The sequence below is a fragment of the Aquarana catesbeiana genome, linkage group LG11, assembly GCF_042186555.1.
Source record: "Aquarana catesbeiana isolate 2022-GZ linkage group LG11, ASM4218655v1, whole genome shotgun sequence".
Lineage (NCBI taxonomy): Eukaryota > Metazoa > Chordata > Amphibia > Anura > Ranidae > Aquarana > Aquarana catesbeiana.
In genome coordinates, this window is record NC_133334.1 from 206,484,824 (window position 1) to 206,502,755 (window position 17,932).

At 41.3% G+C, this 17,932-nt stretch overlaps 1 protein-coding gene across 3 annotated transcripts in view; it reads left to right on the forward strand.

Moving 5' to 3' along the window:
* LOC141112391 (transmembrane protein 272-like) overlaps positions 1 to 17,932 on the forward strand; it is a 170,219-nt gene that overhangs the window by 123,861 nt on the left and 28,426 nt on the right. The window contains exon 4 of one of the 3 annotated variants that reach the window (XM_073605193.1): positions 424 to 534. The exons of the other annotated variants lie outside the window; for them this stretch is intronic. The gene's annotated coding sequence lies outside the window, so the exon portion shown is untranslated. The remainder of the gene's footprint in view (positions 1 to 423; positions 535 to 17,932) is intronic. 3 annotated transcript variants of the gene reach the window in all.

Consider the following 17,932-nt stretch of genomic DNA (forward strand, 5'->3'; position numbering starts at 1 on the left):
ACTTTTGTTCAGCTGCCTTAGCAGTGTAAATGTATTGCCCTGCTACAGCTCCTAGCCAGCACTTCTTGACTAAACCAGATAGGACAGTCAAAGACAGATTTGAAAGAAGGTTCTAGAGTAATTTTGTGCAGGAGCAGTAACAATATGTAAAAATATGTATATTTTTTTTTTTACTAAAAAAGGTGGACTGCTAGACCACCTTTTTAACACTTTCTTCATGTGACATTAAAAAAGGGATGCTGGGCTTAGAATTTCCACTGATCTGAGATGCTGAAAAGGACAGGTGAGCTAATGAGTACAGTGGTTGGACACCAATAAAAATTGTACCTTGTGTACCTTCAGCCCACACACTGCAAGGGTTAAATGATTGCTTAGTCTAGGTGTAGAAACACAAGCAGTATTACCTATTCCTCCATCTTTCAGGCATTCTCTTACTTGCAAGACTGGTCTCCCAAACCTGCTTCCCTTCACTGTTATGCTGGTTGCCGGCTTCCTGACTTGATCACTTAAAATGCAGGACCAGCAAGGGGTAAGGTAAGTAATAATGCTTATTTCTCTACCCCTAGACTAAACAAGCATTAAACCCTTGTATTGTTTCGGGGGGGCTACTGCAAAGGTTATTTTTTAACTATCCCAGATTTCAGCTTCAGGGTTCAAATTTATATTTCTTTTACCTCTGCAAGAAATTCTCTGACAATTTATCTAGGATTGACCTAACTAAGATTGACTTGGAACTTACAGGACTTTTCACAGGATTTCCTGTATTCACATGAAGGATTTTTTTTTGAAGTTGTAGGCAACTACATACATCAGCCTTTTTTGACCAGGGTTCTGTGGAACCCTAGGATTAGTAATGAGTTGAATGTACCTGGGTTTGGTTGGAGGCAGGTTTGGCAAACATGACTAAACTTTGGCAAATGATTATCAAACATATGGCAGAGGAAGGGCTAGGCGCTGCCTTGGGGAACTTGCCAAGACAAAGAAACATTTTTAAAAATTCAGTTTGATGGGGAGCACCAATTTTTGGTAATGGTTAAAGTGAAACACTAAAATGTGAAATTATTTTAACTACTTCAAGACCCCTTCCTGCCCAGGCCATTTTACAGTTTTCAGCGCTGTCACACTTTGAATAACATCTTTTGGTGATATTTAATGGTGATATTTAATCACCACTGGTGATTGGTCATTTGTTTTTATATAAAAAAAAGACCAAAAACTTTGACAAAAAAGTTTTCTTAGTTTCTGTTATAAAACGTTGCAAATAAATTATTTTTCTGCATACATTTAGGCCAAAATGTATTCTACTATATCTTCTTAAAAACACTACGTAAAACACTGCCTGTCTCATTTCCTGAGGTCCTCAAATGCCGGGACAGTACAAAAAAAAACAAAATGACCCCTTTTTGGAAAGTAGACAGTCCAAGGTATTTAGTAAGAGGCATTGTGAATTTTTTGAAGTTGTAGTTTTTTGCCACAAATTTTTGGAAATGAAACTAAATAATTTTTTTTTTTTTTACAAAGCTGACTACCTATCACATTTTGGAGGCCCTGGAGCACCAGGACAGTAAAAACATAAAACATATTGACCGCCATTTGGAGAGTAAACACCCTGTCAATGGCTAGCTAACCGGAGGGTTATCCTTGACTTGGGGTATGAGGGAATGAGGGTGAACTTGTTCTAAGCAAGTAAGACTGCCCATGATACTTTCACATCCCTCACTACCTCTGGCCACTGCTAGAGGGAGACTCTACTCCAGTCCAGCTGGCTGACCAGAAACAGGCAGATACAAATCTTACACACAATCTGGTGCACTCTAATGCCCCGTACACACGGTCGGACTTTGTTCGGACATTCCGACAACAAAATCCATGGATTTTTTCCTACGGATGTTGGCTCAAACTTGTCTTGCATACACACGGTCACACAAAGTTGTCTGAAAATCCGATCGTTCCAAACGCGGTGACGTAAAACACGTATGTCGGGACTATAAACAGGGCAGTGGCCAATAGCTTTCATCTCTTTATTTATTCTGAGCATGCGTTGCACTTTGTCCGTCGGATTTGTGTACACACGATCGGAATTTCCGACAACGGATTTTGTTGTCGGAAAATTTTATATCCTGCTCTCAAACTTTGTGTGTCGGAAAATCCGATGGAAAATGTGTGATGGAGCCCACACACGGTCGGAATTTCCGACAACAAGGTCCTATCACACATTTTCCGTCGGAAAATCCGACCGTGTGTATGGGGCATAAGGGTTGGGGAGCAGTCAAGCAATTAAAACACCCTTCTAGGATTCCTTTAGCTATGCTACGAGCTAGAACCCCGGTGTCGATCACTCCTCTCACTGTCCACACACCCACACACCAGACACACAACAAACGGTCCTTTGCCATCACCTAGCCATTTGTCCACAGACTGGTCTGCTAGGCAACAGCACACACACAGATCTTTGTCTGGCAGATCTGCTGGTTTACAATATGCATCCAATCTGCCAACACAGTGTGCTTACATACAGATTCAAATGCTCAAATGCAACAATCTCTAAAGTGGATAAGAGCCCTAGCTTAGCACACAGAAGTCACTTAATTAATTTTATAATTTAATATCCCAAAAGTGGGCAGTGCATAAAATATATACAGAGAAAAAAGAATTACAAAAAAAATGACAAAATACCTACACAATTCGCTATTCACTATAAAAACAAAAAGGGATAAAATCAGAAATAACCTTTCCTAAAGTTTATCCTTTGACAGAAGCATGTCGAAAACATCCATACTTTCCCAGTTGAACCGGCTTTGTGGGAATCACCCTGTCCATATACCATGCTTCACAATTTCTTGGAATATGGACTTGGGGGGTGTTCCTGTCCCAGCCCACAGGACGGTTTGTGTTCTGAGGTGACCAGGATCAAATGGACCCTGGACTGTTCTGATTGCTGGGTCATGGATAGGATTTCTGACACAAGCACATCAGTCCGATCATGGCAGTACCAATCACTCCCTGCTGCCGCACTCAGGCACCCTATAACTGTTTTGCGTGTTTCTCTGGGATTCTGCATATGCTACAAATACAGTTTTACATGAAATGTGTAAAATATGTACAATCAGAAGGAATTATTTTCATCTTTCTGGAACCAGTGTTAATTTTGGCAGCAAATTTTGATTTAGTTTTGCATAGAAACGGAGATACCCCCAAGGAAATTGGGTCTTTAAAGGCAACGAAGTACAACATACCATAAAAAATGATTTATTCAAAGGTTGTATACAAATATATAATTTTACAATTTCCAAACCAATAAAAACACTGATGTCTATGGTGATAGATTCCCGTATGAGGTCCACACAGCCCGGCGCGTTTCAGGACCCAATACGTCCCTTCGTCAGGGGCACTTGTCAGGAAGGGATCATACCATAACGGTCATCGTAGATATTCTAGACCAGTGGCGAAATTAGACTCACGGACAGGCACTTATGTCAAATAGACACAGTGATACAAGGCGGGTCTCCACTCATCCACCCAAGTCCTCCAAATGGTACCAAAGGGGGGGCACATCAATGAATATAGTCCCTCAATCTTCCTATAGTCTCTCCTCAATATACGATCTCCATACAATCTTCATCCAAGTGGAGCAGGATGGAGCTAGAAATAGCCCCAGCCAGAGAAATGAACGTCAATCATCTGGTTTATTCATTTGCGGCTTGGGAAAAAAATCTTCACAAGGACTATATATGCAAAAAAGTAATGGTGTAGGAAATATCGTCCCGTTGCCATCCGTTGTCAATGAGATAAACGCCCGTCCCCAATGTCTAGACCGTGATCGATTTAGTTTTAGTCTTATGCCGCGAACACATGGTCGGACTTTTCGTCTACAAAAGTCTGACGGACGCCGACGGACTAAAACTGGCTGACAATCCGATCGTGTGTGGGCTTCCCCGGACTTTCAGCGGACTTTCAGCGGACTTTTCCAGCCTCAAATCTGACGGACTTTAGATTTGAAACATGCTTCAAATCTTTACGTCGTAACTACGCCGGACCCAGGAATCCGCTCGTCTGTGTGCTAGTCCGACGGACAAAAACCCACGCTAGGGCAGCTATTGGCTACTGGCTATCAACTTCCTTATTTTAGTCCAGTGTACGTCATCACGTACGAATCCGTCGGACTTTTGTGTGATCGTATGTAGGCAAGTCCGCTCGTAAGAAAGTCTGCCGCAAGTCTGCCAAAAGTCCGTCAAAAGTCCGCCAAAAGTCTGTCGAAAGTCTGTCGGACAGGCTGTCGGACTTTTGTAGATGAAAAGTCCGACCGTGTGTACGCGGCATTAGTTTTGGGACTAAAATGGCATTTTAGTTTTAGTCCCATTTTAGTCTTCTGCAATTGTTTTAGTTTTAGTCGTATTTAGTCGACTAAATCTCCAGTACATTTTAATCGACTAAAACTAATTTTAGTCGTCTAAAATCTAATGGGTGTAATTAAATTGTAATGCATTAATTAAACATTTCTCTAAAATTTCCAAACTCATTATGAGTGAAAAATCTAATATGTTATTATTTATGGCATTGAGGTATGAACATGCACTACAGACCAGTGTTAATTTTGAAGTCAAATTTCAATTTAGTTTTAGTCTTAGTCTTTTGACTAAAATGGCATTTTAGTTTTAGTCCCATTTTAGTCTTTTGACTAAAAAGCTATTTTAGTTTTAGTTGTATTTTAGTCATATCAGTTGTTTTAGTTTTAGTCGTATTTTAGTCGACTAAAATAGTATTTATTTAGTCAACCAAAATGTTTTAGTCGACGAAATTAACACTGTCTGGAACTAATATTTTAGTTTTTATGAGAGGTAAAATATATTCCTCAGATCTGTTGGTATAAATCAAAGCTGGCAGACAGTTCGGGGCTTCCTCACCGTCCCATGCTGATTCTTGTAGCCAAAATGACTAGGACTTTCTTTGAAGTTAACAAAGGTGAGAAATCTATGTCTACTTGAATGGGATAATTTTATCAGCATCTAGGCGTCAACCTAGAAGCTTCCTCTGTCCTTTTCATATGCCAATTGGTGAACATATGTCTATGAATACAGTGAATACTGTATCTTTAAAAAGGTTTGTTTAAAAAAGACAAAAAAACAAAACAAACATGTCATACTTACCTTCTCTTTGCAAGGGTTTTGCACAGAGTGGCCCTGATTCTCCTCTTTTGGGGTCCCTCAGTGGCGCTCCTGGCTCCCCCTCTTCTTGAGTGCCCCATTGGAGAGCCACTCTCCCTCAGGGAACTCATGCGGGCATGCTCCCGTGTCCTGCTGCTGCGTTTGACACAGACAGCAGGACACTGTCCCGCCCCCTGGCTCCCACGTCATTGGAATTGATTGACAGCAGCAGGAGCTAATGGCTGCACTGCTATCAATCTATCCAATCAGGGCCCAAGACACTGGCTGGAGCTGGTGTATTTTTCCCCTTTGCTGGAAAGACCGGGTTCAGGTAAGTAAAAGGGGGGCTTGGAGGGGGGGGGGGGCAGCTGCATCACACAAGGTTTTTCACCTTAATGCATAGAATGCATTAAGGTGAAAAACCTTGAGGGTTTACAACCCCTTTAGTAACAAAGAATTAAACTATGTCTACAAGTACACTTCTTCTACAGATCACGTCAGCACCCAGATATTGGCAAAAAATATCCTACTCTTACATTTATGTTACACCTACATTCACATTTGTGTTACACACCCCAAGGTATTTTTTAAGAGGTATGGTGAGTCTTTTGAAGACTACATTTTTTGCCACAATTTTTCGAAAATACCAAAAGAAAACTAACAATTTTTTTTACACAAGGTTTTCAGTTTATAGGAGTTAACAAGTGCAGTATGAGGCTAGGCTATGTTCATGGCGGGACCCCATTCTGTTACTAGGAGTGAGCTAACTGGACTGGTGGAGAGGGCACAGGCTCAGCAGCATCCCTCCTAATGCAACTTACATTAAGGCACAGTGTGCAGTGACATGGGACATCAATTTTTCAGATGAATTCTGCACTTTTACTTCACACAGCATGATGGCTCATCTCTTAGTCGGGGAACTGCCTTAATGTTGGATTTTCACGTGACTGCAGTCCCTGCCTGGTCCAGGGCATTGATGGGCATATGCATGGTGAAAGGTACTCCCATGCGCAGGGTGAGTATGCCCCGCCCACAAGTTTGTTTGCTAGTTCATCTAATTGTGAACATGCTGGGTTCAGGTCAAACTCATGTTCAACTCAAACCCAAAGTTCATCCTTAGTCCTGATAAATGCTGCCTATGATGTTTTATGTGAAGAATCAACACTAAAGCAAAGCAGAATACATGCTCTAACTGTCAGGAAACAATGGTGTGGCATTTATAGTAACAGCCAGCATGATAGCAAAATATGTTGTAACCGTAAGCAGCGTATAATGCAGAAAGGCACGCAGATGTGGGGGTAACCTACAGCTAGCCTAAACATAAAGCTGAACTGAGAAATATTGATATAGAATATAATAGAATAATAACAGACAGGGGACAGTTGAATCAAATACAGCATACCTGCTTGTTTAAAAAGACTACTATTTTTCAGCTCTTGCAACACTTTCATAAATGGTCTACCACCAAGGTGTCTGTTTTGTGTCCATCTGAGCTGAACAAGTTTAGGAAGCACAGCATAATTATTACAGTTTGTGAACTGCATGTAGGTGGGGTGCACAATCATGGGTGTTGGTTCTGCTAATGACTTTGTCTCTGCTTTCCAACAGTAATTCAAAAAGAGCAGTCACCACACACCAATGTCAGTGAAAATACATCTATTTATTGCACATTAGATATTTCACATCTAAACCTCTTAGCCCTGCAATAGGGAAAATGCATACGTTTGTGGAGACAGGCAGATGTTGTTTGATCGTCTTGTGCAAATAATGCATTAAGTTTCATTGACATTGGTGCATGGTGGCTGCCCATTTTTGAATTCTTGACATGAACTACAGTACAAGTTTGTCAGTTTATGAAGAAATTTAGGGTAAGCCTGAAGTTGGGGCCATCGGAGTTCAGACCCATTTTAGCACAAGCAGAGTCAGGGCTAGTAAGAGAGAGATGGAAACCAGGAACCAAAAAACACAAGCAAGTCATAATCAGAAGAGCAGATAGGTAATCATGGGAATCCGGGATAAGGCCAACAATATACCAACTAAGTCACCCATAATGTTTTCCAATAGACCTTTCTAGAAAACAGCCATTAAAGCTTTTCTTTGTTCTTCCACAATTCTGTGTTTAATCGATTTTAAAGCTAAAGCGTGCAATTGCACCACATGTTGTCCTACAGAAAGGGAGATTTGTAGTAGTCATAGGATAGTAAAGGGAGGAAGCTTAACCATGCTGATTAAAAACACTGTAGAAATGTACCAGGAAAGCAGACAGGTCAAACAGACAAGAGAACGTGGGCTTACACTATGGCGAATAGTGTGTAGAGTCCATAGTCCAGGGTAGGGCCATCTTTAATATTGATTGGACCCTGGGCAAAAAATTTCTTGGGCCCCCCCTCCATGCAGTTTCGCTCTCCACCTGCTTTGAGACATACAATAAATAGCAGCTAGACTTAAAATCCATTTACTGAATCGGTTCAGGCAGTGATTGAGATTGGTTGCCAGAGGTTACAGAGTATCGTTACCGCTCATTGCTTAGTTGCTAGAGGCTACAGCACATGATTTATGCTTGTTTATTGGTTGCTAGAGATTACTGTACATCAATACTTCTCACTGATTGGTTGCTAGAGGTTACTGCACATCATTACTGCTTACTGATTGGTTGCTAGAGGCTACAGCACATCATCTCCTCACTGCCTGCACACCATTAATAGACAGAAAACGCCTAGGGATCCTAGGAATCCTGGGATCAGTAGCAGTGCTGGGGGGAGGGGTGGGTGTGATCAATTTCCAGCGTGCCCCTTTATCTCCCCAGTGGGCAGCATTCCATATAGGTGATGGTGGATATGACCTCAGGGGGGCATGATAAACATATGAATACTGCCTCTATTTACATATAAATGCTGCAGATCCGCCGCTATTTATATATAAATGCAGCCACTATTTACATATTAATGCTGGTATTTACATGTAAACACAGGGTCTGCAGGTGAGTCATCTGTACACTAAAGGGCAGAGCTCTGCAGCATTAGTACCAGAACTTCACACTGAAATATCAGGACACAGCACTGGACTAAAACCTCAAGGGATGAGGGAATTTAAACTGGGATAGTTGGCAAGTATGGGGCAGCTGCTTTGGGCCCCACAATAATGACAGGGCCCAGGGCAGCTGCCCCTTTTGCCCTGCCTTAAAGACGACCCTGGTCCGGGGGTAGGTAAACTTTGGCCCTCCAACTGTTGCAAAACAACAAGTCCTATTAGGCATTGAAAGACACTAATGGCCATAAGCATAACTCCCAGAGGCAGAGGCCTCTTTTTTCTGCTAATCCTGCTCTTTTTAGGTAGTGTAGTGTGTTTTCACTTACCTTTTCCTTCATTTTCGTTTTTAAATTTTTTTTGGGGGTTCGTTTTCCCCACTTCCTGTACTTCTGCCAGATGGTTGCCCCTTCTGCAGAGCCGTTCTGATGGGGGTGTACCGTGCGTGCACGCTCCCTCCCCTGGGACTACATCGCAGACTCTGGCTGTGTGACTGACCGGAGCTGTGATGATGTCACATTCAGCGCATGTGCGGCACAGGGCTTTGAAGAAAGGGCCTGGGTGGTCATTCCTTCAGAGCACATGCACCAGCAATGTCACTGGCTGCATGTACAGTAAATATCACCTAAACATTGCACGTTTAGGAGATATTTACACTATCTATAGGTAAGCCTTATTATAGGCTTACCTATAGGTAAAAGCAAGGGATGGAAGTCTACTCCCACTTTAAATTATGTGTTCTATTAGGATTTGCCCATTTGTAAGTTATTAGGTCATAAATGAACAGTTGTTCCTCCAGTTGCCACACTGCGAACATCCATGGTTGTAGAAAGATATTTGAATAAAATGATCATTAGGCAGCCAAGTGGCACTTTGTTACATGAGGTTGATTGGGTTTGCCTAATATCGTGATAAGATAAACATCAGACAAACAAAGACTTGGGGGCACACCCTAACTATGCATCACATCAAAGATGGTGCTGCTATAAGACCATACAAACAGAACAAAAAAGTATAGCGCACACATGCAGAAATGTCATTGAAATCCTACAAGGCTATTTAAAGCACCTGAACACAATAAGCAAATAAGTAAATATGGGGATTTGGTCGCACCATATGGCCATATAGCGCTTAAGCCAACTATTGTGTCAAAGTACCCCAAAATGGCCATATGGTGAGACTAAATCCCCATATTTGCTTATTATGTTCAGGTGCTTTACCCGCTTGCTGACCAGCCGCTACAGTTACTGTATACGGCGGCTGGTCAGCAAGCGGTTAAAGGTTGGCTCGGCTGCGCAAATTGTGTAGGCATACGTCAGGCTCGTACACGGTGATCTGTGGGCGCGCACGTGCCAATTAGCCAGCGGGGGGAGCGATCGTTACCCACAGAGAGACAGAACGGGGATCTGCCATAGTAAACAAGGCAGATCTCCGTTCTGTCAGGGATCACACACAGATCCTGTCTTTCTGCTATGCAGGAAGATGGATCTGTGTGTTGTCCCAGGCAGCCCACCCCCCACACAGTTAGAAACACACTGAGGGAACACAGTCAACCCCTTAATTGCCCCTGATGTTAACCCCTTCCCTGCCAGTGCCATTTGTACAATGTCAGTGCATATTTTTAGCACTGATCACTGTAATAATGTCACTGATTCCCAAAAATGTGTCACGAATGTCAGTTAGGTGTCCCATCTGTCTGTCGCAATGTCGCAGTCCCGCTAAAAAACGATCATCACTGCCATTACTAGTAAAAAAATTAATAAATAATAAAAATGCCATAAATCTATCTGTCATGGATCTGCCACCTAAGGGTTAACTTAGTCCAGGCTGCCTTATTTAAACACCTCAGCAGCTCTGTGTCCTTGCTGTTTGATCTGCAGCTCTGTGTACGTGTTTCCTGAAGATCTGATATTTGCTCCTGTTTGACCCGGCTTGTTTTGAGACTGTTCCTGTTATCCCCCTGCATCTGACCCCTGGCTTGTTTGACGATTCCTTCTGCCTGTTCCTCTTGTACCTTTGTTGCCAGCCTGATTATCGACCCGGCCTGCCTGACGTTCCAAGACTCTCCTCCAGTCTGCTATACTTACCTACTGCAGCCATCCAGCTTCAGTCCCAGTCTGCTTACCTGTCTGCTGATCCATCCAGTCTGCTCACCTGTCTGCTGATCCATCCAGTCTGCTCACCTGTCTGCTGATCCATCCAGTCTGCTCACCTGCCTGCTGATCCATCCAGTCTGCTCACCTACCTGCTGATCCATCCAGTCTGCTCACCTGCCTGCTGATCCATCCAGTCTGCTCACCTGCCTGCTGATCCATCCAGTCTGCTTACCTGTCTGCTGATCCATCCAGTTTGCTCACCTGTCTGCTGATCCATCCAGTCTGCTCACCTGTCTGCTGATCCATCCAGTCTGCTCACCTGTCTGCTGATCCATCCAGTCTGCTCACCTGTCTGCTGATCCATCCAGCCTGCTGGTCCTGTCTGCTGTGCCGGCCATCTGACCCATCTGCTGTTGATCCTGCCAGGCACTCATACCATTCTACACTCCCGTGCCACCTGTCTGCTTTACCAGGGGCCGCGGGTCAGATACGTGAGGGAGGCCTAACTCTGCACTATCGGGCTCATCAGTCAGGTACGTGAGAACTTGACAGTATCAAACAGCCATGTCTGAGCCCGAGCGAGGAACCTCCCCCATGGAAGAACTGTGCCGACACCTGGCGGGTTTGACACAAGCTGTTAAAAATCTACAAGAGGGATATACTCGGCTGGAAGAACAAGTTCAAATTCTGTCATCTCCCGCCAACCCTCAAAGCGCTACCTCAGCTGGTATCTCATCTGCACCTTCAGTAGTGATGTTACCACCAGAACCAAGGGTACCCACGCCCGAAAGATTTGCGGGTGAACGTAGTAAATACAGAGCCTTTCGTAATGCTTGTGAACTCTATTTTGCCCTACAACACCGCACCTTTTCTCTGGAAGCAACTAAAGTGGGTTTCGTTAACTCCCTGTTGACCGGTGAACCCCAAGTCTGGGCACATCGCCTTCTGGAACAAAAGGCTGAATCATTAAACAACCTCACCACATTCTTTGTCGCTATGTCACAACTTTATGAGGACCCCCAGCAGACTGCCACTGCTGAGGCCGCATTACATGCACTTCAGCAAGGCCGCAGAGTGGCAGAGGACTACGTGGCCCAGTTCAGGCGTTGGAGTTCTAATACCAATTGGAACGATGCAGCCCTTCGTTACCAATTTCAGATGGGACTATCTGATCCTCTAAAGGATGAACTGACACAAGAAGGGATACCCCAATCTCTGGACGAACTTATTATTTTGTCAATTCAGATTGACCGACGTCTTATGCCGCGTACACACGGTTGGACTTTTCGTCTACAAAAGTCCAACATACGCCGACGGACTAAAGCTGGCTGGTAATCCGATCGTGTGTGGGCTTCTTCGGACTTTCAGCGGACTTTTTCAGCCTCAAATCCGACGGACTTTAGATTTGAAACATGCTTCAAATCTTTACGTCGTAACTACGACGGACCCCGAAATCCGCTCGTCTGTATACTAGTCCGACGGACAAAAAAACGACGCATGCTCATAAGCAAAAACTAAACGGAAGCACTCGATCTAGTAAAACTAGTGTTCGTATTGTAGGTAGCACATTCCTCACGCTGCAAAATCTGTGATCGTTGAATGCAGCGCATTTAATGTCTTCTTTACGAATGCTATAAAGAACGAAGATGTTTTGCTGTTCATATTCAAACAGAGTTCTCCCAAACAGATTTCTGGATTCTTTTTCTCTTTGATCTCATGAATGACATGGTATGCTTTTTCAAAACAATGTTTCCATACTAATAATACTTTTAAAATTTTTTTTTTTTTGGTGGAGTCATCTTTTCTTGTAATTTTTATCCAGATATTTATTTTATGATTGTTGTGGAACTTTTTTTCTGTTTATCTATAATTTTTTTTGTAAAGTTACCACAGGGAACCCATTTTTATATATATTTGTTAAATTTTTTTTAATGTTTGTAAAGTTACCACAAAGAACCCTTTATAATTTTTGTTTTTATAGTGATTTGTTATTTTTTTTTATATAAAGTTAACCCAAAGAACCGTTTTTGGTTATGTATCTTTTTTTTTTTAAATACTTACCACCCGAACATTATTAACATTATTTTAATCTATTTTTGGTGTGTTTTTGCAAAATCAATGAGATTGTTGTCCCTTGTTAATTTAAAACATTGTGTCTAAAATCTATGATTTAAAATAAAAAACCTAAACTCAAAAAAGATCCATTTATTTATGGTCTAAATAAAATAAAGAGGAAGTCAACGCTGGAAAAAGTATGTGTACAAGAAAATGGGGATCTTGAGGAGTCCATATAAGAGGGAGCACAATCTGGTCCAAGAATCCCAGAGATCAACAGCACCAGCAGATGATATAGATGTCCCCAGACTGTGGTACTACAACAGCCTGCGTCTTCTGTCAGACCAGACTGAACCCAAGTCATCACTTTCTTCTCTTCCCTGCAGCCTTTCCTCCACGCTGCCCTGCAACCTTCCCTGCAGCCTTCCCTGTAGCCTTCTTTCGAGGCTGTGGCTCTGGTGTTTCAGTTGTGGCAGGAGGAGGAGGAGGAGGAGGGGGGGCTGCCTCATGTAGTTGGGTGTTTCGTGTTAGCGTGCCCTGCAGCCCCTTCTGGATTGTTTCCCCAAATAGTCGCTCACAAATGAGGCGCTGCTCCCAATCCATTTGAAGAAGCCTGCTGGCTAAGTAGCAGCCATAGGACTCTTCCGCTTCGGGGGGGCTCTTTAAAAAACGGGTGGCCTCTTGCATGAGGCGCAGGGATGCCTCCTGTGTGACCGTCCCCTTCCTGGCCCTTTTTTTGGGAAGGTGGAGGGGAGGCACTTGGGATTCGGTCAGGCTCCTACTGGGCCCAGCCACCTCACTTGGCCCAGCCACCTCACTTGGCCCAGCCACCTCACTGGGAGCAGCCACCTCCTGCCTGACACTGGGCCCAGCCTCCTCCAGGATGATGGTGAATCCGGCCTCCTCCAGGCTGTCCATGGGCCCGGTCTCCCCCTGCCTGCCACTTTCCCCACATTCCTCCTGGATGGACTCATCCTGTGTATAAAAAAAGGACAATAGTTTTAGTATATTTTTTTGGGTTCATCAATGACACACAGTTTGCTTCTCATGACTAGCAAATTCAATGTGAATACATCTCTTTAATAAAAGAGTCTAATCAGACACCCTAATTATTTCAAGCAGGTGCCAAACATATTTAGCCACTACTGTCAATTTATATGTATACACAATTTTGAGGGCAAAATTATTTTAGACAATTATAACATCCAGTTAACATCAATAATATTAGTACAGTAAATATTTGTTAAAATAATTTACCTGACTCCAGATGGTCATATCCGGTTCATCCAGGATGGAAGACCCAGCTTGCTCCTCATCAGCCTCTGCTGGGGTGGAGGGAAGGGTGGAGGGAAGGGTGGAGGGAAGGGTTGAAAGTGATGCCCTGGCTTCAGTCTGGTCATCAAGAAAACGGAGTTGATTGTAGTACCACAGCCTGGGTACATAAACATCATCTGCTGATGCTCCTGATCTCATTGATTCCTGGATCTTCTTATGTTCCCTCTTATACATGTTCCTCAAGACCCCAATTTTCTTGAGCAATGTCTCCATTGTTGCTTCCGGGATGGTCGCCTGGACAAAGGCCAGAAGTCTCTCCAGCGTTGACTTCCTCACATGCTTTGCATAATACTGTGGGTGTTTCACCTCCCACAAATTCCTCATCTCTCTATATTTAGAAATAAAAGCAGTAAGGAACTCTGGATCCTTAAATAGGGGATTCATAATGTCTGTATAAAAGATAAAGTCACAAGACAAAAAACACTTTTATTGGGTTTCTGCTAAACCCTCATCATCTTATCCCTATGTAGGCCTCATCAATCTGTCAAGCCATATAGGCCGCTTGCTACAAAGTCTTGACCAAAAGTATAAATTTTAAATTACCTTCGTTTAGTAGCGTCCCGGTCCACTATCACCTACGCACAGAACGTACGTACGACACGTGCGCAAGGCCCCTCTTTATACACTACGCATGTGTGAAACTCCGCCTGCGTCGCCCGCCCCTGACGTTCGATTTTAACTCATGTCCTCCGCCCCTTAATTCTACGCACAGAACGTACGTACGACACGTGCGCAAGGCCCCTCTTTATACACTACGCATGTGTGAAACTCCGCCTGCGTCGCCCGCCCCTGACGTTCGATTTTAACTCATGTTCTCCGCCCCTTAATTCTACGCACAGAACGTACGTACGACACGTGCGCAAGGCCCCTCTTTATACACTACGCATGTGTGAAACTCCGCCTGCGTCGCCCGCCCCTGACGTTCGATTTTAACTCATGTTCTCCGCCCATTTTTAGTTACGGCGCGTAGTGGGGTGAATAATGGCGGAGACACATGACATGTTAACTACCTCAGGTAGCGAAAAAAGCCCGGAGGCCGGAACGTCAAGATCTGTGAGGCCTAGATTTAAGGCCTCAAATATGTCCTTTGAAGAGATGGTGGAGATGGTGGCCATTCTTCAAAAAAAGGACTATGATGGAAAGTATGGGCCGTACGCCCGGCCAAATTTGCGCAAGGCCAAAATAATGGCGAAGGTGGTGGACACTTTACAGGCTTCTTTTGGGGTACAGCGCTCCAAGGATCAAATTAGAAAAAGATGGTCTGACCTGAAACTCAGGGAGCCGGATCAGTTCAGACGGATCCGTAAAGTGTTGCAAAAAAGTAAGTACCTGTGTTTTCATCTTGTGTTGATTACCTCGTATACCGCTCCATGTGCTTTTCATTCCTAGACGATTGTTTTCATCGTTTGAAACGATCTTTTAATAAACATCGTTACATATCTATATATAATATATACATATATATCTCTCTCTATATATATATATACACATAGACATATATATATATATATATATATATATATATATATATATATATATAATATATATATATATGTGTGTGTGTGTATATATATATATATATATATATATATATATATATATGTGTGTGTGTGTGTGTATGTGTATATGTATATATATATATATATATATATATATATATAACACACACACACACACACACACACACACACACACACACACACACACACACACACACATATATACATATATATATATATATATATATATATATACACACACATATACATATATATATATGCATATATATATATACAAATACATGTATATATATATGTATATATATATATATATATATATATGTGTGTGTGTGTGTGTATATATATATATATATATATATATATATATATATATATATATATATATATATATATATATATATATAGGTATGTATATAGATATATAGGTAGATATATAGATAGATATAGAATTTTTTTTTTTTTTTAATTAAATTAATATCTATTTTTAGATTTAGATTTTGTTTGAGATTGAAGATTTATATTTAGTTATAGATATATAGAGAGAGAGAGATCCAAAGATTTTTTGATATATTTTGATATTGATATCTATCCATCTTGATATGTCTTTAGAAATTGAAATCTTGAAGTCTACTAGGAACTCTACACAAAAACAGACAATTTGTACACCACTTCACTACAAATGTTTGAAGATTAGTATGTACTAAAATATCTGTGTGCTAAGTATATTAATTTTTTGCTTCACATAGGGGAAAAATCACTCAGCCAACAAGAGGAACCCAGTCCCCCCCCAGCAAAAGAACATACTTGGGAAATCAGCCCAAGCCCCACTGAGGATGTGGAGGAAGGAGAGGTGGGCGACATGGGCACCCCACCAGGTGAGTGTCTGACACACCAGCTTACGGTAATCTATGCATGGCTGCCTTTTATTTTATGTAATTTTTCTACTCTATTTTAGGTGATCTGGTTGTGCTTGAGTCAAGCAACAGCGCCACCCCCGAGGATGTTCAGGAAGTATGCGACATGGGCACCCCACCAGGTCAGTGTCTGAGACACCAGCTTTATGGTAAGGTAAACTATGTGTGCATATTTCTAAACATATTTTTTTTTTCATTCCACTTTAGGTCCAAGTGACTATTTCACCACAGACAGTGCCCAGCGGCTAATTGCTCAAATAATGGCCTGGAATGGGGAGATCGATCAAATGCGGAATCGGCTGGATCGTATGCAGCAGGAAATGAAGGACATGATTGATGTTTTGGGTCGAATCTAAATGCCCTTTTTTAAACCACAAAACATCGATCATGTCCTTCATTTCCTGGTTTGATGACCCCATTCTGGGCCTTCTCTTTATTATTTTCTGTTAAATTATATGCCTGTTTAACAACATTTAAAAAAGGAGGCCTATTTTTCAAAAAAAACAAAAAAATAAAAAAAAAAGGATTTAAAAAAAACACCAAAAAAAAAAAAAGGATTTGAAAAAAGACAAAAAAAAAAAAAATTATTTTAAAAAACAAAAAAAAAAAAAAAAAGGATTTGAAAAAGACAAAAAAAAAACAAAAAAAAGGATTTAAAAAAAAAAAAAAAAAAAAAAAGGATTTGAAAAAAGGATTTTAAAAAACACCAAAAAAAAAAAAAAAAGGATTTGAAAAAAGAGAAAAAAAAACAAAAAAAAGGATTTTAGAAAACAACAAAAAAAAAAAAAGGATTTGAAAAAAGACAAAAAAAAAAACAAAAAAAAGGATTTTAAAAAACAACAAAAAAAAAAAAGGATTTGAAAAAAGACAAAAAAAAACAAAAAAAAAGGATTTTAAAAAACAAAAAAAAAAAGGATTTGAAAAAAGACAAAAAAAACAAAAAAAAGGATTTTAAAAAAACACCAAGAAAACAAAAAAAAGGATTTTAAAAAACACCAAAAAAAAAAAAGGCCTGTTTGCTAAAATCAAAATGCCCAACAAATTTTATTTTTGATTATCTAAAAATATTTAACTCTAATTATATTATTCTAAATTTATTTAATATATCTTTATATTTTTGGCTAGGAACATTTTATACTAAATGCATAACTGAATGGATACCAAAGATTAAAAACATCTGCTTTGAATTAAATAAATGTGTGGTTTGTTATTTCAATGCTCAGTATCAGTTTGTTTATAAATTTCAAAAAAGTGGTTTACAGTAGCAATGGAGCTTATTTAGAAATTTACAAGGAAAATACAGTTGGCACTACAACTGCTCGACCATAACCTAGGAGAAAGCCCAAAAGAAAGGCAAGCAATAAATATAATTCAAGATTTCATCAAGATTGTTTTTATTTTAAATCTTTAGATATCCTGGCCCATTGCAATGGCCCCCCTACCCATAAAATAATTAACATATTGCTGTCTAACTTGACGAGCACTTTGGGGGGCCAAGCCAGTATGGACAGTATCCAGGCCCGTAAGATTATCAACGATAAGTCCGGCCTCAGGCCCAACTGGCACCATATAATTTTGAGAATGTTTGTTTAAAAAGTTGTGCAGGATGCAGCACGATAAAACGATAAAATTAAGTTTGTATTCCGCCAAATTAATGGAGGTTTGAAACAGGCGGAACCGGCTGGCCAGAATCCCAAACGCATTCTCAACCACTCTTCTAGCTCTGGCCAGCCGGAAATTAAAAACCCTCCTCTCCGGGGTGAGGGTTCTTTGGGGGAATGGCCTCATGAGGTGCTTGCTCAGAGCGAAGGCTTCATCGGCAATGAAGACAAAGGGGAGTC